This window comes from Macaca fascicularis, chromosome 13 (assembly GCF_037993035.2).
Source record: "Macaca fascicularis isolate 582-1 chromosome 13, T2T-MFA8v1.1".
NCBI lineage: Eukaryota > Metazoa > Chordata > Mammalia > Primates > Cercopithecidae > Macaca > Macaca fascicularis.
Window position 1 is genome coordinate 78,794,085 of NC_088387.1, and position 23,043 is coordinate 78,817,127.

General features: G+C 47.4%; 1 protein-coding gene and 1 long non-coding RNA gene across 12 annotated transcripts in view; one reads left to right on the plus strand and one right to left on the minus strand.

The window, feature by feature from the left end:
* The window catches only part of THADA (THADA armadillo repeat containing), a 358,465-nt gene that overhangs the window by 332,814 nt on the left and 2,608 nt on the right, over nucleotides 1-23,043 (plus strand). The window lies entirely within an intron of this gene.
* Nucleotides 1-23,043, minus strand: part of LOC135966842 (uncharacterized) — a 37,648-nt gene that overhangs the window by 13,546 nt on the left and 1,059 nt on the right. The window lies entirely within an intron of this gene.

Below are 23,043 nucleotides of genomic sequence, written 5' to 3' on the forward strand. Positions count from 1 at the left end.
TACAAGCAGGGGAGAATTTAAAAGAGCCTGAAAGAATGGTTATGTGCCCCTTGACATTTCAGCAAATGTTTCAGTAGGAAGCAGATTGGCTCTCTCAAAAGTTCACCGAATTATCTTTGACTGAGCTGAGGTTTCTTCTTGACCCTGTAAAGGAGGCAGCTACATGAGTTTGAGGGCTACACGTGTCGAATGGCTGTAGGTGCCCAAGGAATTTTGGATCAGATCTCTCACCTTTGATGGGAATGAAATTACAAAGGCTCACCCACCCGGGGCCTGTTGCCTTTTGCTAAGCAAAGTCCTGTCAGCCATTTAGTACAGACAGAGGCTTCACCCCAGCTGGAAACTCGATAATGAGTGAGGCCGAAGAATCTGAGCTTCCCAGAGTGTGTGGGAAACCAAATATTGGAGGCCACAGCATTCCCCGACTCCAATACTTGGATGAAGCTTGTGCATTCCCTTGGTTACAGCCATTTGGGGCTCCAAAAGGCAGAGAGGTTTAGCCAGAGCCTCCTCTCAGCCGTTCTGGGGGGCCCAATCCCTTGTCCCCTTGAAGTCCTGTTTAATCCTTCACCTTCACAGCAGCACCACAGCAGTGAAAAACAATGAAAGTCAGCCACACCCGTGGAAATTCATGTCGGGGAAAGAAGGCAGGGAACAGGATCAAAGCCTCTTGTAACCCAAGAATTCCTCAGCAGCTCCAGTCCCTTAATAATTATGGTTTGGAGATTTGCCAGAAAGCAAAACCACTTAGCATGCCATATTTAACAATGAACAGTTTTCTGTGTTCATAATAGTCACTGTGCAGAGCAAATAGGCACCTTGAACAAAGGGTAGGATATTTATATGTGTATATAAAATAACCTGCACCTACCTTAAACCTAAATATGTTTTCAGAGAAGAATGTGGCACGTCCCTCTGCTCTGGTACCTGCTTTATGAGTAATGAGTAAGTTGGAGAAAAGCTACATACTCTGCCCCCATCCCCACCTCCCCAGGTTTTTAAAATAGAAATATTTGTTTAACCCAGAATTTCCCAAACTTACTAGATAGTTACACTCTTCAGTTTCCAGCTGGGGTAAAGCTTCTTTGGTTGGTTTTGAAGTTTGGAGTGTTTTGTGTTGTTTTAAATATCTGCTAACGTTCCAAAAAGCCAGTGTCCCCAGAAAAACTTTTTGGGAAGTGATGACCAAAGAGTGCAGGAAACAAGGAGGTGGACCAGTGGGAGGACCAAGAAGCAAGTCCCAAGCCCTGAGGGGAGACGAATGAGTTTGCCAGAGGCCCAGGTCTCTGCATCAGGTTTGAGGAACCTTGGATCCAGGATGTCAGTGTGTGTTCAGTTAGACTTTATCCAACAAACATTTGTCATTGGGGGAAATTAGAGAAGAATGGCTGCTTGGAGGAAAGTTCATTACAGCCAAACCTTAAAGGATGGGCAGAATTTCAAGAGGAAAAGATGAGAAAGATGGAGAACATTCCAGAAAGACATGGGTGACAGAGTGTGAGGCCTGTTCAAGAAAGGAATGTTAGTGTGGTACAAGCGTCAAGTGCGTGAGTAGGGTGGGGTGAGATGAAGCAGGATGACACAAAAGACCTTTGGATCAAATAGATTCTTTCAGATGCAAGTAACAGAATGTCTGATGCAGCCCACTTCAGCATAGGGGAGGCATATTGGATCATGTAACTGAGAATTCCAAGGCTAAGACTGGCTTAAGACATGACATAATTCAAGGACTCAAACAGTGTCCCAAGGACCTGGTTTCTTGCCATTTCTCCCTTCTTCTCCTAGGTTGGTTCTGTTTTCGATCAGCTCACACTTTTCTTGGGGTTTAAGATGGCTACAGCAGCTCTAGCCTTTACATCTTCATTTATTCAAGTCCTATATCAGTACAACCCCACTGCATTTTATTGGCTCTAGTTGGGGTCCAAGCCTATCCCTGATCTAATCTCAGGGGCCAGATATCAATGATGGCATCATATTCCTGGCCTCTGAGATTAGTTCAGGGATAGGCCTGGAACCTATCTGGAGCAGGTACCCATGCCTGGAGTTGAGGTGTGGGCTGGGTCTCCGGAGGGAGTCTGGGGACAGCTATCCAAAGAAGGGTGAATGGAAGGTGGGCAGCAAAAACAACAGATGTCTGCTAAAACCTGGAATGCCAGGCCAGAGAATCTGGATATCATTTACCTCAGAGAACCAGTAAAGATTTTTGAACAAATAAGCAACGTGATCAGAGCTACACATTAACATTAATTCAGCTACAATTTAATAGCTGCCATGTGCTTGGCACATGGTAGGTACTTAATATAATTACATATTGAATGAGTGAATGCAAAAAGAGAGATAGATGGGTAGCTTGGAAGAGGGGAGAGAAATTAAAGGTGGGCAGCATTTTTAGGCCATCGTAGCAGTTTGGAAGGGGAGCTAGCAAAGGGAATAACAAAGACCCATCAAGAAAACCAAGAGGTTCCATTGTCATGAAACCCACATAAGGAAAAACTATCAAGAGGGCAGGTTTGGTCACCCATGCCAAACACTGTTGAAAGGTCAAGTTAAGGACGATGAGGATTGAGAAAATGTCATGAGTGAGAGTTGAGAGAGAAGGTTCAATAGTGGGAGGTTAGAGCCACCTTTAAGGAATTTAGAAGTAAGTAGGAGGTAGGCAAAGGGCCCAAGTGTTGACCACTCTGCTACATCATCTGTCTTCTCATCCTCCCCAATTCAAACTCAGCAAAAAAGGTGCTCCTTCCCCTGCACACATCCTTTACACACCACCTTATGCCTCCCCCATCACCTCTATCCAGCCACGATTCCCTTTCCTCCCAGGCGTCTTCAGGCTCTCCTTCTCTACCTCCAGTGGCTCCTTCTCATACAAATATTTACATCACTCCCCTGCCCTAAAACCACATCTCCTAGACCCTGATCTGTCTTCAAGGCAATGTTTCAAAAGAGTCATTAGAGAAGCTTTGACTTTGAGGGGGACGGAAGTTTGAGTTTATGCTGAATGTCCTTGTAGAAGTCAAGATTATCAAGAATGTCAAGTCAAGAAGTCAAGAATGAGTGGTTAGGGAGTAAGATGTAGGGACAGGGAAAAGATTGGAACAGTTTATATAGAGGATCAGTTAGGAGTCACCAGAATAGGAAGGAAAGAATTACCAGGGGACATGGAGAGTCCAGCTGAGATTAAACAGTGTGAATTTATAGACAGCTTCATCAGCAGACTGCTGCTACTCAGCTGGAATTGGTGGCTCAAAGTAGAACAGTAGATTGCATTTGGGGAGAGGTGGCTAGGGAGCATTGTTGAGCCTCGTGTCAGATCAGATTGACAAGGGCATTGGGGACTAGGAAGATGATCACAGGCGTGGGGAGTCCTGTATAATGTAGAACAATAGCCTGGGAGAGAGGGCAAGGTCAAGGATTTGGTCAGGATTGGGGGGCGTGGGTAGTTTCAGTGGAAAAGGTAGCAGGTTAAACAGTCATGTTAGGAATATTAAAGAGGCCATATGATGTGGGAGCCATAGTGTATAGACTATGTGGCTTAATCCCAAATCCTAAACTGTGTCTCTCTGTTATACCCCATTATAAAATGGGGCTCATGAAACCTACTTTAAAACGTCATTATAATTAATATATATGAAGTATGTATGATAGTGCCTTGTACATAAGTACCCACTAAACGTTCGCAATGATACTGATGTTCATTTCAAAGTGATGATAAAACTTAGAATTGGAGATCTTGAGTTGAAACAGTTCTAAATAATGACAAGTTCTCAGATGTCATTGGGAGTAGAGTAATTGGTTAATTGGGAGTTAATTAATTGGGAGTAGAGTAAAATCAGAGATGGGGAGTATTTGAATTGAAGAGGTTGAAGAATGGTGAAAGCAAATACTGGGAGGGGCATCTTTATGGATGTGGAAGTCCCAGATGGGGTGGCCATGACGCAGTCACTGAAGAAGACCAGGTCTCTAGCCAACAAGAATGGGGAGGTGGTTAGTATGGACTTCAAAAAAGAGATTGTGGGGGTAGCAGGGGGACTATCTAGGAGTGGCAGAAGGAGTGTGCTGTTCTGTCTAAGTCAGAGACTCAGGGACAGAAGGAACAGCCCTGACTGGAAAGTCAGGAGAATGGTAGCTTCTGCCAGGAGGAGGAAGAAACACGGAAAAGATAACATGTATGGAGAATTTGCTCACAATACAACAAATCTTAATTGAGGGTAACTATTTTTTCATAAGAACTTTTGAGAAAAACTATTCCCTGAACCTGAGGACACATCTAAAAAAGGCATGAGGATGGGGAAGGAGGTAGAAAGGACGTTTTGGAGTAGATTTCTGAGAAAGCCTGTTTCCTCACCATGATTGTAAGGTATGTGACATGAGACAAGCCGGCTCAGGCCTGTGGGCTGGTGCTAGGCATGCCCCAGCTGGACACAGCTCCCTGTGGCCCTGCCACATCTCCCACTCGGGAGTACACAGTCCCACAGTACCTTAGATTGCTGTATTTCCCAGACGGGTGCTCCACACGCTGACAGAGAGAGGAACCAGACCAGGTGAGCTGGGATTGGGGGCTTCTGCTTTTAGAGAGCAGAGAGCAACAAATGGGTTTAAAGGAGAGGAAACAGGACACCAGCACGCTTCGAGGCTGCCTTCTCTTCCAAGAGTGCTGCTCTGTAATGTAATTGTATTTGGACATTTTTTCCACATGATGTCAGGGTATAGCCTCCCTTAAAAGCCTTCATGAAAAAGCACAACTATAAAACACACTCAGGCAGTGAAATGGAAACCAGACGAGTGGGTCTGTGTAATTTGGGTAAAGAGATTTCTCTTTGCAGCTTTGTGATCTGATCTGATCTCTGCTCTCTGCATAAAACTGTTTCACAGGATCCACTTACATTTGAGTCTTACCATGCAGGTGATTTCGGATGTGAAATGCCTTGCTTTATTACCAGAAAGCAAGGGTTCCCTTCTCAGTGGCTGTGCAGACCACCCCTCTCAGGCTGCAACCTTTCTAGTCTTCTTGTCCTTGTGTGAGCCCAGGCCCCAGCAAACAGGGAAGGAGGCCTGACCCCTTTTTACTCTCGTTTTAACCCCTCTGTTCACCTTCATCTGTCTACCCCTCACCTCCCTTCTTAGGATTAGTCTTTGGAGAATGCATCCTGGGGAGAAATATTCATTGAAGAGGCCCAATCCCTTTAAAGCAAATGGGCCCATTTTCCTGCCCATTCCATTTGCTTTAACGCCTCAGGCGCACAGAATTGAATTACCCATTGTCCTCTGTTCTTGACACACTCTCCCGCTCCATCCCCATGAAGGTCCTTTTATTTTATTTTATTTTATCTGTTGCCCAGGCTGGTCTCTAACTCCTGGGCTTAAGGATCCTCTGACCTTGGCCTCCCAAAGTGCTGGGATTACAGGTGTGAGCCACCATGCCCAGCCCCTTTCTTTTTTCATGTTTATATTTTATTGAGATGAAATAAACCTAAAATAAAATTAACCATTTTAAAGTATACAGTTGCAGTAACGTTTAGTACTTTTACAATAGTGTGCAGTCATTACCACTATCTAGTTCCAGAACAGTTTCATCACTCCCCTAAAAACCCTGTACCCATTAAGTAGTACCCCCAGCCCTGGCTCCTGGCAACTACCAGTCTGCTTTCTATCTCTGACTTTTCCTATTATCATTGTTTCATATAAATGGATTTATACATGACCGTTTGTGCTTGGCTTTTTTTCATTAGACATAATGTTTACAAGGTTCATCCATGCTGTAGCATGAATCAGCACTTTTAATTCTTATGGCTGAGTAATATTCCATTGTATGGATCTACCACATTTTATTTATCCATTCATCCATTAATGGATGGACATTTGTGTTGTTTCCACCTCTTGGCTATTGTCAATAGTGCTGCTATGAACATTGATGTATAAGCTTTTGTTTGGGTACCTGCTTTCAGTTCTCTTGGGTATGTACCTAGGAGTGGAATTGTGGGTCACATGGTAATTCTTTGACTTATTGAGGAACTGGAGGTCCTTTCGTGATGGACATCCTTACCAGGTCGGCTCTGACAAGGAATAGCAGGCATGTTCCAACCTATCCCCACCTCCCGAGACAGTGAGAATTGGCACAATGTCATCATTCTGTTAGATCTGGAAATAAACTTAAGAAAAAAGAGTATGGTCACCACAGGGATGCTGGTAATCAGAAGACAGACAGCTTGGATGGGGGTGGGAAGGGGATGGGATACTGAGAAGATTTAGGGTCACTTGAAAAGATTTGACTAAGGCCCAGGAAGAACTTAAGAAAAAGGGACTCAGCCACCCAGAATGAAGGAAATTTCAAGCCTAAAATACCCATGGCTGGTACAGCCAATCCACTAGTGATGAGGGAGGGATATAAGAGAGCTGTAAACTTATTTTTTCCTGCAACAAGGGGCAGGGAAGCCATGTAGAAAGAGTCTTTAATGTTAAGGATGTAGGACATTTGGGCCTTGTGGGAGCACTGAAGGCTTTTAAACTGAGACATAATCAGGTCAGAGTTGTCTTAGACAGGTCACCCTGACCACAGGGAAGGGGAAAGCTTGGAGTCAAGACAAGACTGGAAGCAAGGAACCTGCTTAGAAGGCTACCGTCATTGGCCGGCCACAATGATTCACACCTATAACCCGACATTTCGGGAGGCCAAGGTGGGAGGAATGCTTGAGCCCAGGAGTTCAAGACCAGCCTGGACAACATGGCAAAAACCCTGTCTCTACAAAAAATGCAAAATTAGCTGGGTGTAGTGGCGTGTGCCTGCAGTCTCAGTTACTCAAGAGGCTGAGGTAGGAGGATCACTTGAGCCCAGGAGGTTGAGGCTGCAGTGAGCCATGATTGCACCACTGCACTCTGCCCAGCCTGGGCAACATAGTTAGACCCCATCTCAAAAAAAAAAAAAAAAAAGGCTGCCGTTGTTCTGAGAGGAAGGGTGGTGAGGATAGACCAAGGAAGTGGCAGTGGGGATGGGGAGGAGACAAGTTTGAGAGGTGTTTAAAAGGGGGCACAGTTGTCAGGGCGGGTAGCTGTGGATACAGAGGTGAAGGCGGAGCATGAGATGCTACAAAAAAGAAAGGGTAAACCAGGAAGCAGCAGAGGAGGAAGCCTCAGCTCCAGAGAGCTCCAGAGCACTGCACACACTGCCGAGAGAGCCCAGTCATACTGGGAGTGAGGCCGAGTGTGGCGACAGGGAGGCTGTGGAGGTGGCCCAGGCCTCTCCTTATGAGTGAGGGCTAAGTATGGAGGAGACTTGCCTCCTTTTTCTTCCTTCAGATACAAAACTTTCAAAACAGATTCCGTGTGTTTTGATTTCAGCATTTTTACCTGGAGGACACTGTGACTCTATGTAAATGCAAATTTCTAATCCGAATTATATGAACATTAATTCATTTCATCAAGAAATCATGTTCCATTGTAACTCCTATAGCCCAGTTTAATTCCTTTTAATCAATTTTCTATACTGAGCAAGTGTGGTGACTCACGCCTGTAATCCCAGCACTTTGGGAGGCTAAGGCGGGCTGATCACCTGAGGTCAGGAGTTCAAGACCAGCCTGGCCAACATGGCAAAACCCCATCTGTACTAAAAATACAAAAAAATTAGCCATGCACGGTGGTGCACGCCTGTAATCCCAGCTACTCAGGAGGCTGAAGTGGGAGAATCACTTGACCCGCACTGAACCAAGATCGCACCTCTGCACTCCAGCCTGGGTGACAGAGCGAGACCCCGTCTCAAAATATATATATTTCTGTACAGAGCAGTGAAGGCATTTCCTAAAGTTCTCCTTTATTTTCTTAAATATCAACTCCTTTTTTGTTTTAAGATAGGGTTTTGCTCTGACGCCCAGACTGGAGTACAGCAGTATGGTCACAGCTTACTGCAGCCTTGAACTCTGAGGCTCCAGTGATCCTTCCGCCTCAGCTTCCCAAGTGGCAGGGACCACAGGCATGTACCACCACATTCAGCTAATTTTTAAATTTTTTGTAGACACAGGTTCTCATTACGTTGCCCAGGCTGGTCTTGAACTCCTGGGCTCAAGTGATCCTCCTATACCAGCTTCCCCAAAATGTTGGGATTACAGGCATGAGCCACTATGCCCAGCCTTTTGTTTGTTTGTTTTTGTTTTTTTGTTGTTGTTTGTTTTGTTTTGTTTTGTTTTTTGAGACGTAGTCTCCCTCTTGTCGCCCAGGCTGGAGTGCAGTGGCTCGATCTCTGCTCACTGCAAGCTCCGCCTCTCGGGTTTACGCCATTCTCCTGCCTCAGCTTCCTGAGTAGCTAGGACTACAGGCGCCCGCCACCTCGCCCGGCTAGTTTTTTTGTATTTTTTTAGTAGAGACGGTGTTTCACTGTGTTAGCCAGGATGGTCTCGATCTCCTGACCTCGTGATCCGCCCGTCTCGGCCTCCCAAAGTGCTGGGATTACAGGCTTGAGCCGCCGCACCCGGCCTTGTTTTTTTTTTTTTTGAGACAGTCTTGGTCTGTCACCCAGGCTAGAGTGCAGTGGTGTGATCTCGGCTCACTGCAACCTCCGCCTCCTGGGTTCAAGTGATTCTTGTGCCTCAGCCTCCCGAGTAGCTGGGATTACAGGCACCCGCCACCACTCCCAACTAATTTTTACATTTTTAGTAGAGAGGGGGTTTCACCATGTTGGCAACTCCTGACCTCAGGTAATCTCCCAATCTCTGCCTCCCAAAGTCCTGGGATTACAGGAGGTGAGCCACTGCACCTGGCCATGCTCAGCCTTTAATAGTGATTTTATTTTTATTCAGCAATTTTAGTCAGTAGGACGTTTCATGCCCAGTTTTAGAACTTGTTTTATTTTTTGTGTTTGTTTCTACCAAGTCACAATTTCCCCCAGTCATTGTCTTGTTATTTGCGGTTTTCAGCATTACTAGCAAAATGACTCCTGGGGGTCGGTTATTGTGAATTTTTTTCATGTGCTGCCATTTTCAGTGTAGTCCGATTATCTTCACTAGTAACATTAACTGCAAAGTAGAAAACAGCCTGCCTCTTCCCAGAGTCCCTCCTCCCAACTTCTCCACCGAAGGCCTGGTGCTTAAAGGAAGGGAAGTTTTCTGGGCAGTAGACCCCTGGAGTCTTGAAACCCTTAAGACTCAGATGCTCCTCTTAGCAGGTAATTTAAATCCATCCTGCAACAGTTTGAGCTTTCCTCCTTTTTAGTTGGCCCAAAACCCAGAGTCTCGCTGCCCTCTAAGCTCTGAATTATTCTCTCTTCCTTGGCCTGTTACTGAAAGGTTTTCTGTGGACCTCTCCCTTCTCTTGCCTGCCCTCCAGGCTTCTCCACACTCAGCGTCAGCCTAAGGCCATGTCAGTGGTGGTTTCCCATGCCTTTGGGAAGTGTCATCACTCCAGAAGACTGCTGGGGAGTGTTGGCCACAGGGGACAGATAGGAAAGACCTTGAGAGGGCTGGGAGTAAACTCCATTTCAAGATATAAAATTCCCAGAAACTTTGAAACCGCAGGCATTTTCATTTTGAACACTGTTTATAAATCTTAAAATCATGTTGTGAGTTTAAAAGTCATTTATACCTTGATTTGGTCATTGCATTACCATAAACTGTGTGTGTTCTATTTAGAGCCGTAAAAGCCTAGGGAGTGAGGTAGGCTGCCTAGTAAGGGAACTTTCTGGATTCTGGGTTTTTTGTTTTGTTTTGTTTTTGTTTTTTTGAAACGGAGTCTCACTTTGTCACCCAGGCTGGAGTGCAGTGGCGCAATCTCAGTTCACTGCAACCTCCACCTCTCAGGTTCAAGCAGTTCTCCCGCCTCAGCCTCCTGAGTAGCTGGGACTACAGGCACCCATCGCCGTGCCTGGCTAATTTTTATATTTTTAGTAGAAACAGGGTTTCACCATGTTGGCCAGCTGGTCTCGAAATCCTGACCTCAAGTGATCCGCCTGCCTCAGCCTCCCAAAGTACTGGGATTACAGGCGTGAGCCACCGCGTCCAGCCTCTGGATTCCATATAAGACTGGGAGGCGGGTGCCTAGTAAGGGAACTTTCTGAATTCTGGATAAGACTGGGAGGCGGGCGCCTAGTAAGGGAACTTTCTGAATTGTAGATAAGGCTGGGAGGCGGGCGCCTAGTAAGGGAACTTTCTGAATTCTGGATAAGACTGGGAGGCGGGCGCCTAGTAAGGGAACTTTCTGAATTGTAGATAAGGCTGGGAGGCGGGCGCCTAGTAAGGGAACTTTCTGGATTCTGGATAAGGCTGGGAGGCGGGCGCCTAGTAAGGGAACTTTCTGGATTCTGGGTAAGGCTGGGAGGCGGGCGCCTAGTAAGGGAACTTTCTGGATTCTGGGTAAGGCTGGGAGGCGGGCGCCTAGTAAGGGAACTTTCTGGATTCTGGGTAAGGCTGGGAGGCGGGCGCCTAGTAAGGGAACTTTCTGGATTCTGGGTAAGGCTGGGAGGCGGGCGCCTAGTAAGGGAACTTTCTGGATTCTGGGTAAGGCTGGGAGGCGGGCGCCTAGTAAGGGAACTTTCTGGATTCTGGATAAGGCTGGGAGGCGGGCGCCTAGTAAGGGAACTTTCTGGATTCTGGGTAAGGCTGGGAGGCGGGCGCCTAGTAAGGGAACTTTCTGGATTCTGGGTAAGGCTGGGAGGCGGGCGCCTAGTAAGGGAACTTTCTGGATTCTGGATAAGGCTGGGAGGCGGGCGCCTAGTAAGGGAACTTTCTGGATTCTGGATAAGGCTGGGAGGCGGGCGCCTAGTAAGGGAACTTTCTGGATTCTGGGTAAGGCTGGGAGGCGGGCGCCTAGTAAGGGAACTTTCTGGATTCTGGGTAAGGCTGGGAGGCGGGCGCCTAGTAAGGGAACTTTCTGGATTCTAGATAAGGCTGGGAGGCGGGCGCCTAGTAAGGGAACTTTCTGGATTCTGCATAAAGCTGGGAGGCAGTAGTATTAAAGTCCTCAGGAAAGAAACATTATCTTCTTGAGTTTTTCTGATTTTCAAATTCTAGTCTTCAGTTACACCTCAGGACCATCTGCACCACTACCACTCATATCCCACCAATGTGTTTTGGGAGCCAGGCAGTCCCCCGTCTTGAGCTCTGTGCGGTGTTTACAGCACCTCAACTGGGCATGTTTTCAAGGCTAGTACAGTGCCTTTTCCTCATGACAGCTCTGTTGAAGAACTCAGAAGGAGCCAGTCAGTCTTAGGAGCTCAGGCTGAGAAGAAATTTCTTAGAAAAGAAAGAAGTTCCCGGGTGTGGTGGCTCACGCCTGTAATCCCAGCACTTTGAGAGGCTGAGACGGGTAGATCACCTGAGGTCAGGAGTTCAAGACCAGCCTGACCAATATGGTGAAGCCCTGTCTCTACTAAAATTACAAAAATTAGCCGGAGATGGTGGCATGTGCCTGTAGTCCCAGCTATTAGGGAGGCGGAGGCAGGAGAATCGCTGGAGGCGGAGGTTGCAGTGAGCCAAGATCATACCACTGCACTCCAGCCTGGGCAACAGAGTGAGACTCCATCTCAAAAAAAAAAAAATAAAGAAGAAAGAAAGAAGTTCCAGTAGTGAAATAAGCTAAAGAAAACTGAAGTGACTTCAAGGAAAAGAAAAAGAGAAGTTTCAAGATCCAGGCTGATCAGTGAGGAATGTGGAATGTGTCCTCAGAGCTGGTGAACTCTGCCCAGGCAGAGGAAGAGGAGACTGATGGAAGGCAGACCTAAAATTGCCCAGCACTTACCAGTCTGTGGAAGCCTCCCTCATTGGCTCATGACACAGGGTTAGGAAAGAAGAGCAGGGGTAGGGAGGAAAGAAGAGGGCTGGGTGCTGCCATGTCTAGGAGGAGTGCTCTGGGGTGAGTGGCCACACAGATAGGAATGAAGTGCAAGGCACTTACCACCTGGGCAGAGTTGGAGGCAATCGAACCCTCTGGGAGGCTCTGAAGAGTGAAAGCATCAAGGAGCAGGCAGAGGGAGGGACTCACTGCTGTGGAGGGACTGGCTTTACACTTTTCACAGGAAGGGGCTGACACAGTTCAGGCCCCAAAGGAATCGTCACCAAATGCAAGAATGCCAAATGCAGGCCAAAATGGCTGGACAGGGCCCATTGCTTGCTCTGCTGTCCCTTCACACACCAGGGCCCCAAGGACTGGCCTTTATTACCTGCTTCAGAACAGCCACGAAGGCCACATGCACAGCCCGTGGGTGCCGTACCCTTTCCTGCTGAGCTCCGGAGATAGCCACAGGAAACAGGAGTGGCGTGCACACAAAACTGGGTATAATGGAAGCACCCTGGAGGGCTGGAAGCTGGTGGGACAGCTCCAGGCTGTAAGCCCCCTGGAGAACCAGGTCTTTTTCACAGATGGTATTTTCTCAGAGCAATATTTGTTTGAATCCATTCCTTATTTGTTGGTGTGGTTTGAAGTGAACAAATGCAAGTATTTTTCTAGGGTTCAAGCTGAGTGTACTGTTAACTGGCTATAATTTATCAGTCCCTTTTTGGTGAAGTGTGTCCCTACTGAATAAGAAGTGCACACTTTTAACTTACTGAAATGCTTATTTTCATTCATATTGGCTGTATCCATTTTTTAAATTAGGGGAAAATTTTTATTTACCCAGTGATTTGAGGTCGGCCCACATTTTTAAAATCATAGTTATTTTAACTTTAAAAATAAAGATTTTTTGGAATGTATTGTTGATTAAAAATAATAATAAAGATTTTGAAATTATCTTTTCTTTAAAATGAAAACAAAGGATTTGCTAGGGTATTTCTGGTTTCATAAAAGGTCACCAGGAAACATGTTTACATCAGGGAGTCACAGGTTTTAAGCATATAACACTTCTGTGGAGTTTGTATTCTTTGGGAGCTGGACCTGCAGGTATTCTGGGGAACCCAGGCCATTTGTTCCATTTGAAAATAGCTAAAACATGAAGAAAAGGCAAATTCTTAAAATTGTAAAGGGTTTTCTGTCAAGTAGTTTTAAATTTTCAAATGATGGTGTTTTATCCCTTCCCTTCAGACCTGGAATCACATTTTCCCCTCAGGACAGAAAGGGCTCTGCGGCAAGCTATGCCTGGGAAGGAGCTGCCTCTCACTTGTGGCCCCCTCTCTGCCCAGGAGCTGGTGAGGAGGGGTGAACTAGGGGATGCCTTTCAGAAAAAAGGATGTGAGGAGATGAGGCCCTCCGCATCTGCCCCAAATAGAGACCGGCGTACTAGACTGAGCACTTGCAGAGACGTTCAGAGGGACTGCAGTTGTGTAAGATTGGAGGCAGGCCTACAGCAGGGCTTCTCATCCTTGGCACTGCGGACATTGATTGGGGTGGTAGGGCTGTCATGAACACTGTAGGATGTTGAGTAGCATCTCTAGCCCCTACCTACTACATGTCAGTAGCACCACCAACTCTGACTGTCACAACCAAAAATGTATCCAGACACTGGCAGATGTACCCTGGGAGCAATGTGCCCTCTGGCTGAGAACCATGGGTGAAGGGAGGCAGTCATGATGTTGAGGCACCTACAGACAAGAGCAGTAGGAAGCCCTCCCCACCCCTCTGACTGAAAGGGAGACCCCAGGGATAGCGGAAGTCAGGGAGGAGGGGCTGCCTGGCAGGTGCCCTAGCCATGGGGGATGCAGCTACTGCTAGAATCTTCACAACTTTCTGGGGAGGGTCCAAGAAAGAAATACCACCCACTCTTCTCTATTCTACCCTCCAGTATACCAGTGCTCCCTTCACATTAGGAGAAGCCAGCTAGAAGCCCAGTGGCAAGGACACCTGGGTAAGGCAGTCTATGGAGATCAGCATCCTGGGGCACTGAGCAGGGTGGAGGAGAAGGGCAGGGAATGTAAAATGGAAAATAATCAGTCTGTTCATCCATCCATCCATTTATTCAGTACTTATGAGCAGCGTAGCAAAGTGGTCAAGAATGTAGGTGCTGGGCTGGGCACAGTGGCTCACACCTGTAGTCCCAGTACTTTGGGAGGCCAAGGTAGGTGGATCACTTGACCTCACGAGTCCAAGACCAGCCTAGGCAATACAGTGAAACCCCGTCTCTACCAAAAATACAAAAATTAGCCAAGCATGATGGTGTGCCTATAGTCCTAGCTACTTGGGAGGCTAAGATGGGAAGATGGCTTGACCTGGGAGACAGAGGTTGTAGTGAACTGAGACCACACCACTGCACTCCAGCCTGGGTGGCAGAGCCAGACCCTGTCTCCAAAGGAAAAAACAAAGAAAAAAGAATATAGGTGCTGGAGTGCTGGAGTCAGATAAGCCTGGATTTGTATCTGGCCCTACCACTTGCTACCTGTATCCTATATGATCTTGAACAAGTCGTTTATCTAAATCTCAGTCACCTTGAGTATAAAATGGCAACAATAATTCTATCTACCTAGACCTTATTCTTGCAATCTTGGATTTTTCCCCAATGGGAAAATGCAAGTCACAAGAAAATTGCATAGTATAAGACCACAATCAAGTGTAAGCGGGTGGTATCTGGGCAGTACCCAGTGTTGTTTTTATAGACAATCCTAGGAAAGGAAAGACACGGGGTTCAGCATGGAGTGCCCCCCTCAGCATCTGTGAACACCTTGAGCACTGTGCAGATACAGCAGAGAAAGAGGCTCCAGTGGGCTGAGCAACACCTCAGGATCTGCGTTGTGTCCTGAGGGACAGGCCGGCAGGCTAAGTGAAAAGGAGGAAGAAGGGATCCCAGAGCAGGGAATGCTGAGTGAATCAAAGCCGAGAGAGTGAGAGGGAGGGGAAGGCCCAGATAGCAGTGTGGGGAGATAGCAGTGTGGGGAGATAGCAGTGTGGGGAGATAGCAGTGTGGGGAGATAGCAGTGTGGGGAGATAGCAGTGTGGGGAGATAGCAGTGTGGGGAGACAGCAGTGTGGGGAGACAGCAGTGTGGGGAGATAGCAGTGTGGGGAGACAGCAGTGTGGGGAGACAGCAGTGTGGGGAGATAGCAGTGTGGGGAGATAGCAGTGTGGGGAGATAGCAGTGTGGGGAGACCACTGAGAAGAGGTTTGGTTGAGAGACTCAGTGTTCTCTTCTGTAAAAGTAAGGGGAGGGCCTGGGGCCAGCTGCCTTCTTCAGTACCATTACATAGGGCTCACCAACTCACCTGTCCACAGAGACCACGCAAGTGAGCACACGTGTGAAAGGGGCGCGATGGGAGGCAGTAGGGCAGTCCCAGGCTGGAAGCAGCCGCCTTATGTAGGCGTAGCCACCGCTCTGCTCCAGCAGCCGCTGCCATTTTCTAATGCAGGCCTAGAGACAGCAGAGTCTGATTTTCCGAATTTTCAAAAGATAATAGAAATTTGGATCTTTTTGAGAATTGTCCTGATGTTTTTTAAATCCATGTGAGCTGTACTAAACGGTCCCTTTGCACCCCTGTCCAGACACTGCTAATGGGTCCAGATGGGTGCAAAGGGATTGTTGAGTACAGTTTAGCTGAGACAACTCAGCTTAGAACCCGAGTTGTGTGTGTTTGGATTCTGCCTCTGCATATATACTTTAAACAGTAGGCGCTAAGACTTAAAACAAATAGGATGCCAGGCAAAGTAGCTCACACCAGTAATCCTAGCACCTTGGGAGGCCTAGGTGGGTGGATCACTTGAGCCCAGGAGTTCAAGACCAACCTGGGCCACATGGCAAAACCCCGTCTCTACAAAAAATACAAAAAGTAGCGGGACATGGTAGTTTGTGCCTGTAGTCTCAGCCACCTGGGAGGCTGAGGTGGGAGGACCACTTGAGCCTGGGAGGTTGCTGCAGTGAGCTGTGATGGGGCCACTGTGCCCTAGCCTGGGTGACAGAGTGAGACCCTGTCTCAAAAAAATAAACATAAAAAAAAGGAGGAGGAGGAAGAGGGGTCCACTTGGACCCAGTGAAGTCTGAGTTCCCCCCAGACTTAATACCATGGTCAGGTAGGGTGTTGGGGGAAGGGACGGCTGTGGACAAGGGCACAGACAGGGCAGAGAGAGGGTGGGCCATAGTCCTGGGGTTGCACACAGCCCTGGCACTTGGCCCAGTGCATGCTGGGACTAGGGCTGCCCTTGAGAGCTCTGGCGAGCACATTTGGTTCTTCTTTGATGAAATTTTTTAAATTTTCAGATAAAGAACAGAGACTATTAACCATAAACACCCATGTTCTCCAACCCAGACTTCCTACTGGGTTCTTTGAAGCTGGGGTGACGACCCCCCTCCATTTCCTAGAACACTGACCTTCCTCTGGGCCATTTGTCTCCAGCAGGGGTCAGCTGGGAGCTCTTGATTGGTGGTAAAGGTTGAAATGATGGCATTTGATAGCATGGCCCTGAATGTACTCACAGAGTGCCCTGCCTGGAATCCTAGCTCTGAGCCTGGGCTCTGATGGCCCTGGTGGGTGGAGAGCCCTGGCTAGTCTCGGAGTAGAGGGTAAGGGGAGGCAGGGGACAGAGAGGCTTCTGGCAGCCCTAGGAAATGTTGAGTGGCAGAGTCAGCCGAACCGAGCTTGTTTTTCATGACTAATTAAAGTTCAGGCTTTTCCCCTGCTACGTGGAAGTGAAGAAGACCATGGAGAAGACTAGAAATAATGAGGTTATCTGGGAACAGCCTCATGAAACCTGAACGTATTTTTGCTCAGAAAAAAGAAAGTGCAGTAACACTCACTCCGTCAGACACTGCCTTTGCTGCCCAGGCCACCCCAGCCTGTCTGGCCTCACCTTCAGTCCTCCCTTCAGTACGCAGCTTGTCTCCCTGCAGCCCAAGCTCAGGCTCCTCCCTCCCTCCCGGTTATGTGTGTCCTCTCACCCACCCTGCTTGGCCCCTCTGTGAAGCCTCCACCCCCTTCCACATTTGTTTTTCCTTTCTGTCCTTTGGTTACCCCCACTCATGATATAATTGGTCTGTGTCACACACCGTCTTCAACTGTTTCCTCACACGTCGTGTGGGTCAGCTTGCCTCTGACAACTCTTCACTCTCTAAGAGAAGGGACTGGGTGGTTTTCTTCATGTTTCACACAGTGTTCTCCACACACAGGTGATCAATAAATACTTGTGGATAGATAAAATACCAGATTGACGGGTGAATGGGTGAGTGGGTGGATGGATGGTGAATTGGTTGGATGGCAGGGCCACCCAACACCTTGGCCAGTCCCCTAAAGCTGAGGGATTTTTCAGATGCCTGAAGGAGGATTTTCCAGAGCTAGGGGCAGGGAGAATTCAACCCGTCGCCATTTGCACAGCACTTATTGTGCTGATTGCCCTCTCTTGAGAAGGACTAGAAGGCAGACTTGACCAATGGCCTTACTCTGGAAGGCATCTCCCCCATAATACTTTAAAATCAGACCATGGGCTTTTTAATCCGTGGTCTGAAATAGTTTTCAGGGTTGGCACCTGGAAAACATCCACTTTGACATCTTTCTTTCAATCAGTAGTTGAAAGCAACTTCAAAGCCTGTGACTTATGAGTCTACCTGCCTAGAAATTAATAATCACTTCAATCACTTCACATAGTGGGGGGAATCAGAGGCTGAGATTTGTGGTGGAGCCAGCACACTGTGCGACGCCTGAGTCTTCACCTCTAACCCTGCTGGACGGTGGGGGATGCAGGGGCGGCGCTCTTCATGGAGGCAGAGAAGCAGCACCAGGGAGTATCGGCACATAACAGGGTTTCTGATAGCTAGGCATCTGCCTCGGATGGGGAGCCCTGATGAGGCTGGGGCAGTAGCAAGATGAAGGCTATACTGCAGCAGCCCTGAAGCCTCTGGTTTGCTTCCTCTGCAATCCCAGTGAGTTATCCCTTCACAGGGATGGAAGGCACCAGATTAACCAATTCTAAGTGCTGATCCATTGCATTTCCAACATGATTCCCAATGACCGCATGTTAATCCCACTTGTGTAGGCCTACCACAGACATGAATGTGTACCAGCAAACCTCACCCATATGAAGCATTCCAGGAAGATTCTAGGGCATATTTCATCTTGCCCTAGCAGTGTAGCTGGTGGGAGGAAGAGCCTCGGAGATTATTTATTCCCCACATTGACATCTTCCTCCCACCAACTCCCAGCTCCCACAGCTCTTGGCATGTGGACCACTCCACTGAGCACCTGATGTCCCTGCTATTGCCTGGGTGTTTGTCTACCTTCCCACCTAGACCTCCTGCTTCTTCGTTCCCTTTTGTAGCTGATTACTGTTCCACTGTATGAATTTATAACCACATTTTATTTATCCATTTATTAGCTGATGGACATTTGGGTTACTTCCACATCTTGGCTCTTATGAACAAGGCTGCTATGAACGTTTATGTACAAGTTTTTGTGTGGATGTGTCTTTTTCTCTCTCTTAGATACATTCCTAGGAGTGCAGTTGTTGGGTCATAGGGTTCATCTTTTGAGGAGAACTGCAAGACTGTTTTCCAAAGTGGCTACGCCATTTTACACTCCCACAAAAAATGTATGAGGGTTCCAGTTTCTCCACATCTTTGCCAAAACTTAACTTTTTTCTTTTTTATTATAGTCATGCCAGTGGGTGTGAAGTGGAATATGACTGGGGTTTTGATTTGCATTTTCCTGATGGTTAATGATGCTAAGCATCTTTTCATGTGTTTATTATTACTGAGTGTTAAGAGTTCTTTATGTAGTTTAGATATAGTCCCTTATCAGAGATAGGATTTGTTCATATTTTCTCCCTTTCTGTGAATTATCCTTTCACTTTCTTTTTGGTGTTACTTTGAAGCACAAAAGTTTTTCATTTTGACAAAGCCCAGTCTTCCTTCCCTCCCTCCCTCCTTTTTTTTTTTTTTTTTTTTTTGAGATGGAATCTTGCTTTGTCACCCAGGCTGGAGTGCAGTGGCGTGATCTCGGCTCACTGCAACCTCCACCTCCCGGGTTCAAGCAACTCTCCTGCCTCAGCCTCCCGAGTAGCTGGGACTACAGGTGTCCACCACCACGCCTAGCTAATTTTTGTATTTTTAGTAGAGACGGGGTTTCACCCTATTTGGTCAGGCTGGTCTTGAACTCCTGACCTCAGGTGATCCACCCACCTCAGCCTCCCAAAGTGCTGGGATTACAGGCATAAGCCACAGTGCCCAGTCTGACAAAGCCCAGTTTTTCTAATGTTGCTTGTGTTTTTGATGTCATATCTAAGAAATAGTTGCCTAATTCAAGGTCATACAGATTTACTTCTGTCTTCTATGAGTTTTCTAAGGCCGGGCGCAGTAGCTCAAGGCCAAGCGTGGTGGCTCACACCTGTAATCCCAGCACTTTGGGAGGCCAAGACAGGTGGATTATGAGGTCAGGAGTTCAAGACCAGCCTGGCCAAGATGGTGAAACCCTGTCTCTACTAAAAATATAAAAAATGTAGCCAGGCACAGTTGCAGGCACCTGTAATCCCAGCTACTCGGGGAGGCTGAGGCAGGAAAATTGCTTGAACCTGGGCAGCAGAGGTTGCAGTGAGCTGAGATCTGCACTCCAGCCTGGGTGACAGACAGACTCGGTCTCAAAAAAAAAAAAAAAAAAAATGAAATGAGTTTTCTAGTTTTAGCTCTTACATTTAGATCTTTGGTACATTTTAATTTTTATATGTTGTGTGAGGTACGGGTCCAACTTCATTCTTTCGCAGGTGTATATCCAGTTGTCCCAGGATTACTGGTTGAAAGACTTTTTTTCCCCGTTATTTTGGTACCCTTGTCAAAAATCATTTGACCATAAATGTGAGGGTGTGTTTGTGGATTCTCAGTCTGTTGATTTGTGTAATCTGCCCTTGCTATTCTGTTGATCTATATGTCTATTCTTATGCCAGTAGCGCACTGTCTTTATTCCTATAGCTTTGTAGTAAGTTTTGAAATCAGGAAGTGTGAGTCCTCCAATTTTGTTTTCTTTTTCAAGATTGTTTTGGATACACAGCAGATTCTTTTTTTTTTTTTTTTTTTTTTTGGTAGCAACAGGGTCTTGTCTCAAGTGATCCTTCCACCTCAGCCTCCCAAAATTTGGGGATTACAGGTGTGAGCCACTGAGCCCAGCCTCTCAGCAGATTCTTAAAATACACTTGTTGATTGGCTGCTTGTTTTCTTGTTTCCTTGATGGACTGGCCAGACTGTGAGAGCCTAGCTGGCCTGCACGCTTAAGTGACAAATTCCTCTCCCTACTGCAGCCTCCTTTCATAAGGCATTTGGCCAGTAGAGATCTAGGCAGTTCTGGCTGAGCTGCCTTAGTCCAGGGCAAGGTACTAAAAGAGAATTTGGCAGGTTGCAGCTGGCTCCCCAAGCAGGAGATCTAAATCCAACTCATCCTTCCCCCACCCTCCCCAAAACATCTCAGCATTCCTTCCTCTTCTGTCCTTGCCTTGCAGGCTTGGAGCCTGGGTAGTTAGAGCTCTATCTAGACTCACTTCTGGCCACATCACACCAGCTCTTCCCATGTGCCTGTCATCCCACCACTCTCCTGCCCCTTCCTAACCATGATTCATGGCAAAATCCTGCAGGATAGAAGCTATCTGTCCTGTCAGGTGGGGCTAGTGCAGCAGCCTGGCCTTCCTTGGTGGCATCTTTGGTCACCCCCATAGGTTCTTTATGGACTCAACAGGAATGTCACGTGAGCTGCAGGTACTGATTTTGCTGATGGATTATGAAATTTTTTTCTTCCCTGTTGGGCTTTCAGTCCTTGCCTTAAGGAGACCATAAAAGAAGTGGTGGGAGGCCAGGTGCAGTGGCTCACGCGTGTAATCCCAGCACTTTGGGAGGCCGAGGGGGGCAGATCACTTGAGGTCAGGAATTCGAGACCAGCCTGACCAACATGGAGAAACCCCGTCTCTAGTAAAAATATAAAATTAGCCGGCCGTGGTGGCAGGCACCTGTAATCCCAGCTACTCATGAGGTTGAGGCAGGAGAATCGCTTGAACTCGGGAGGCAGAGGTTGCAGTGAGCTGAGATCATGCCACTGCACTGTAGCCTGGGCAGTAGAGCAAGACTCAGTCTCAAAAAAAAAAGAGTGATAAACCCACTGGGTGCAGTAACTCATGCGTGTAATCTCAGCACTTTGGTAGGCTGAGGTGGTTAGATCACTTGATCTCCAGGAGTTCAAGACCAGCCTGGACAACGTGGTAAAACCCTGTCTCTACAAAAAAAAAAAACACAAAAATTAGCCTGGTATAGTGGCACATGCTTATAGTCACAGATACTCGGGAGGCTGAGGTGGGAGGATCACCTGAGCCCAGGAAGGTCAAGGCTGCAATAAGCTGTGATTGTGCCACTGTACTCCAGCCTGGGTGACAGAGTGAGACCCTGTCTCAAAAAAAAAAAAAATGATAAAACCAAGTCTGACTTCTTCATCTCCATTGCCTTCCTGCAGGGTAGGGGGCAGTCTGTGCACTGGAGATACTTAGCCCAGCACCACAGCTACCTGCAAACTTGGACCAGTTATCTAACCTTCATGAACGCAGTCTCCTTGTTGGCTAAATAGGGATACTTCCCTTATAGGATGGCAGAATGGCAGGAGCAATTAAGAATTCAGTAGGAGCAAAATGTTCATTATCATTGGTAACACTAGTTACCATTTACTGAATGTTTTCTTTGTGCCATTCTCTATGTTAGTGTTCAGATTAGGTCAGATGGAATAAAGGAGGAGATCTCATGATCTCCAGCCATAAACAAGTATGTGCTGAGCATCTGCTCTGTATTGAATCCTATGCTGGTCCTCATGTGTGTTTTTGTTTGGGGGGTTTGAAAAAGGCCACCTGTGTGGGGTGCAGGGGAGCATCAGGAAGAGCAGCTAATGGATGCTGGGCTTAATAACTAGGTGATGGGTTGATCTGTGCAGCAAACCACCATGGTACATGTTTATCTATGTAACAAACCTGCATGTCCTACACATGTATCCCAGAACTCTAAAAGTTGAAGGGGCCAGGTGCGGTGGCTCACACCTGTAATCCGAGCACTTTGGAAGGCTGAGGTGGGTAGATCACTTGAGGTCAGGAGTTTAGACCAGCCGGGCCAACATGGTGAAATCCTGTCTCTACAAAAAATACAAAAATTAGCTGGGCAAAAACAGAAAAAATTAGCTGGGTGTGGTGGCACGCACCTGTAGTCCCAGCTGCTTGGGGGCTGAGGCAGGTTCAAGAATTGCTTGAACCCGGGAGGTGGAGGTTACAGTGAGCCAATATCACGCCACTCTACTCCAGTCTGGGCGACAGACTCTGTCTTAATCAATCAATAAAAGTTGAAGGGAAAAAAGAAAGAAAAAGGCCATTTAATTATCCCCTCTCTATACAGATTCTCAGGCAATTGAGAACTGCACAAAGGAGTTAGGTAGAGGTAAAAATAGAGATTGTATTATAGGTAGAGGTCCAGCCAACACATGGCTCAGACCCACAGCCAAAGTGCACCTTCGCCCCCTCTCCTTTTCTGTTTCCTGGTGTAAATCTGGGTTCCAGGCTGCAGAGCAAGCAGCATGGGGAACGGGGACACTAAAGGGCAAGTGTCCTGGGGGACTTATCTGGAGCTGTCAAGATGGTAAGATCAGTCCTTTTGTCTGCTTACATGCAACTAGGTGCTGCTGTGTGACCTCTGGATAGTCCTGCCCCTACTGCAGGAGGGCCCCAGGTGTACACCCTGCTGACCCCACCATCAAAACCTCTGGAATGTTGATGCTAGTTCTCCAAATCTGTGCTTTCCATGTACCATGAAACTTGTTGCCAACTATAATTTCTTGATGTGTGCAAGTGGGTTATGTAATACCCAACCCATAGGATGCAAGAAGGACTGGGGAGAAAGCACTTGATCAGGGCCTGGCACTCACTAGGCCCTCAGTGGGGCCATCCCGGTAAGCCTGGTTCAACACCCAGGGGAACTAAGCCTGCTGTTGCAGATTATCAACCGTCTGTCTGTGTGCCGAGAAGTCTCTTCAGGGGCCAAATGGTCAGGGTAAGTCTGTGTGCTGAAGTTGGAGATGTGGATTTGGGAGTGATCAGGGCTCCACAGAAATGCATCATTGAAAGACAGGCGTTGGTGCAGGATGGGCCTACAGAGGTCCATTGTCTGTGCAGTGGGCTTTCAGTCCCATGTTTCAGACGTCCTCCAGGTTTGGGA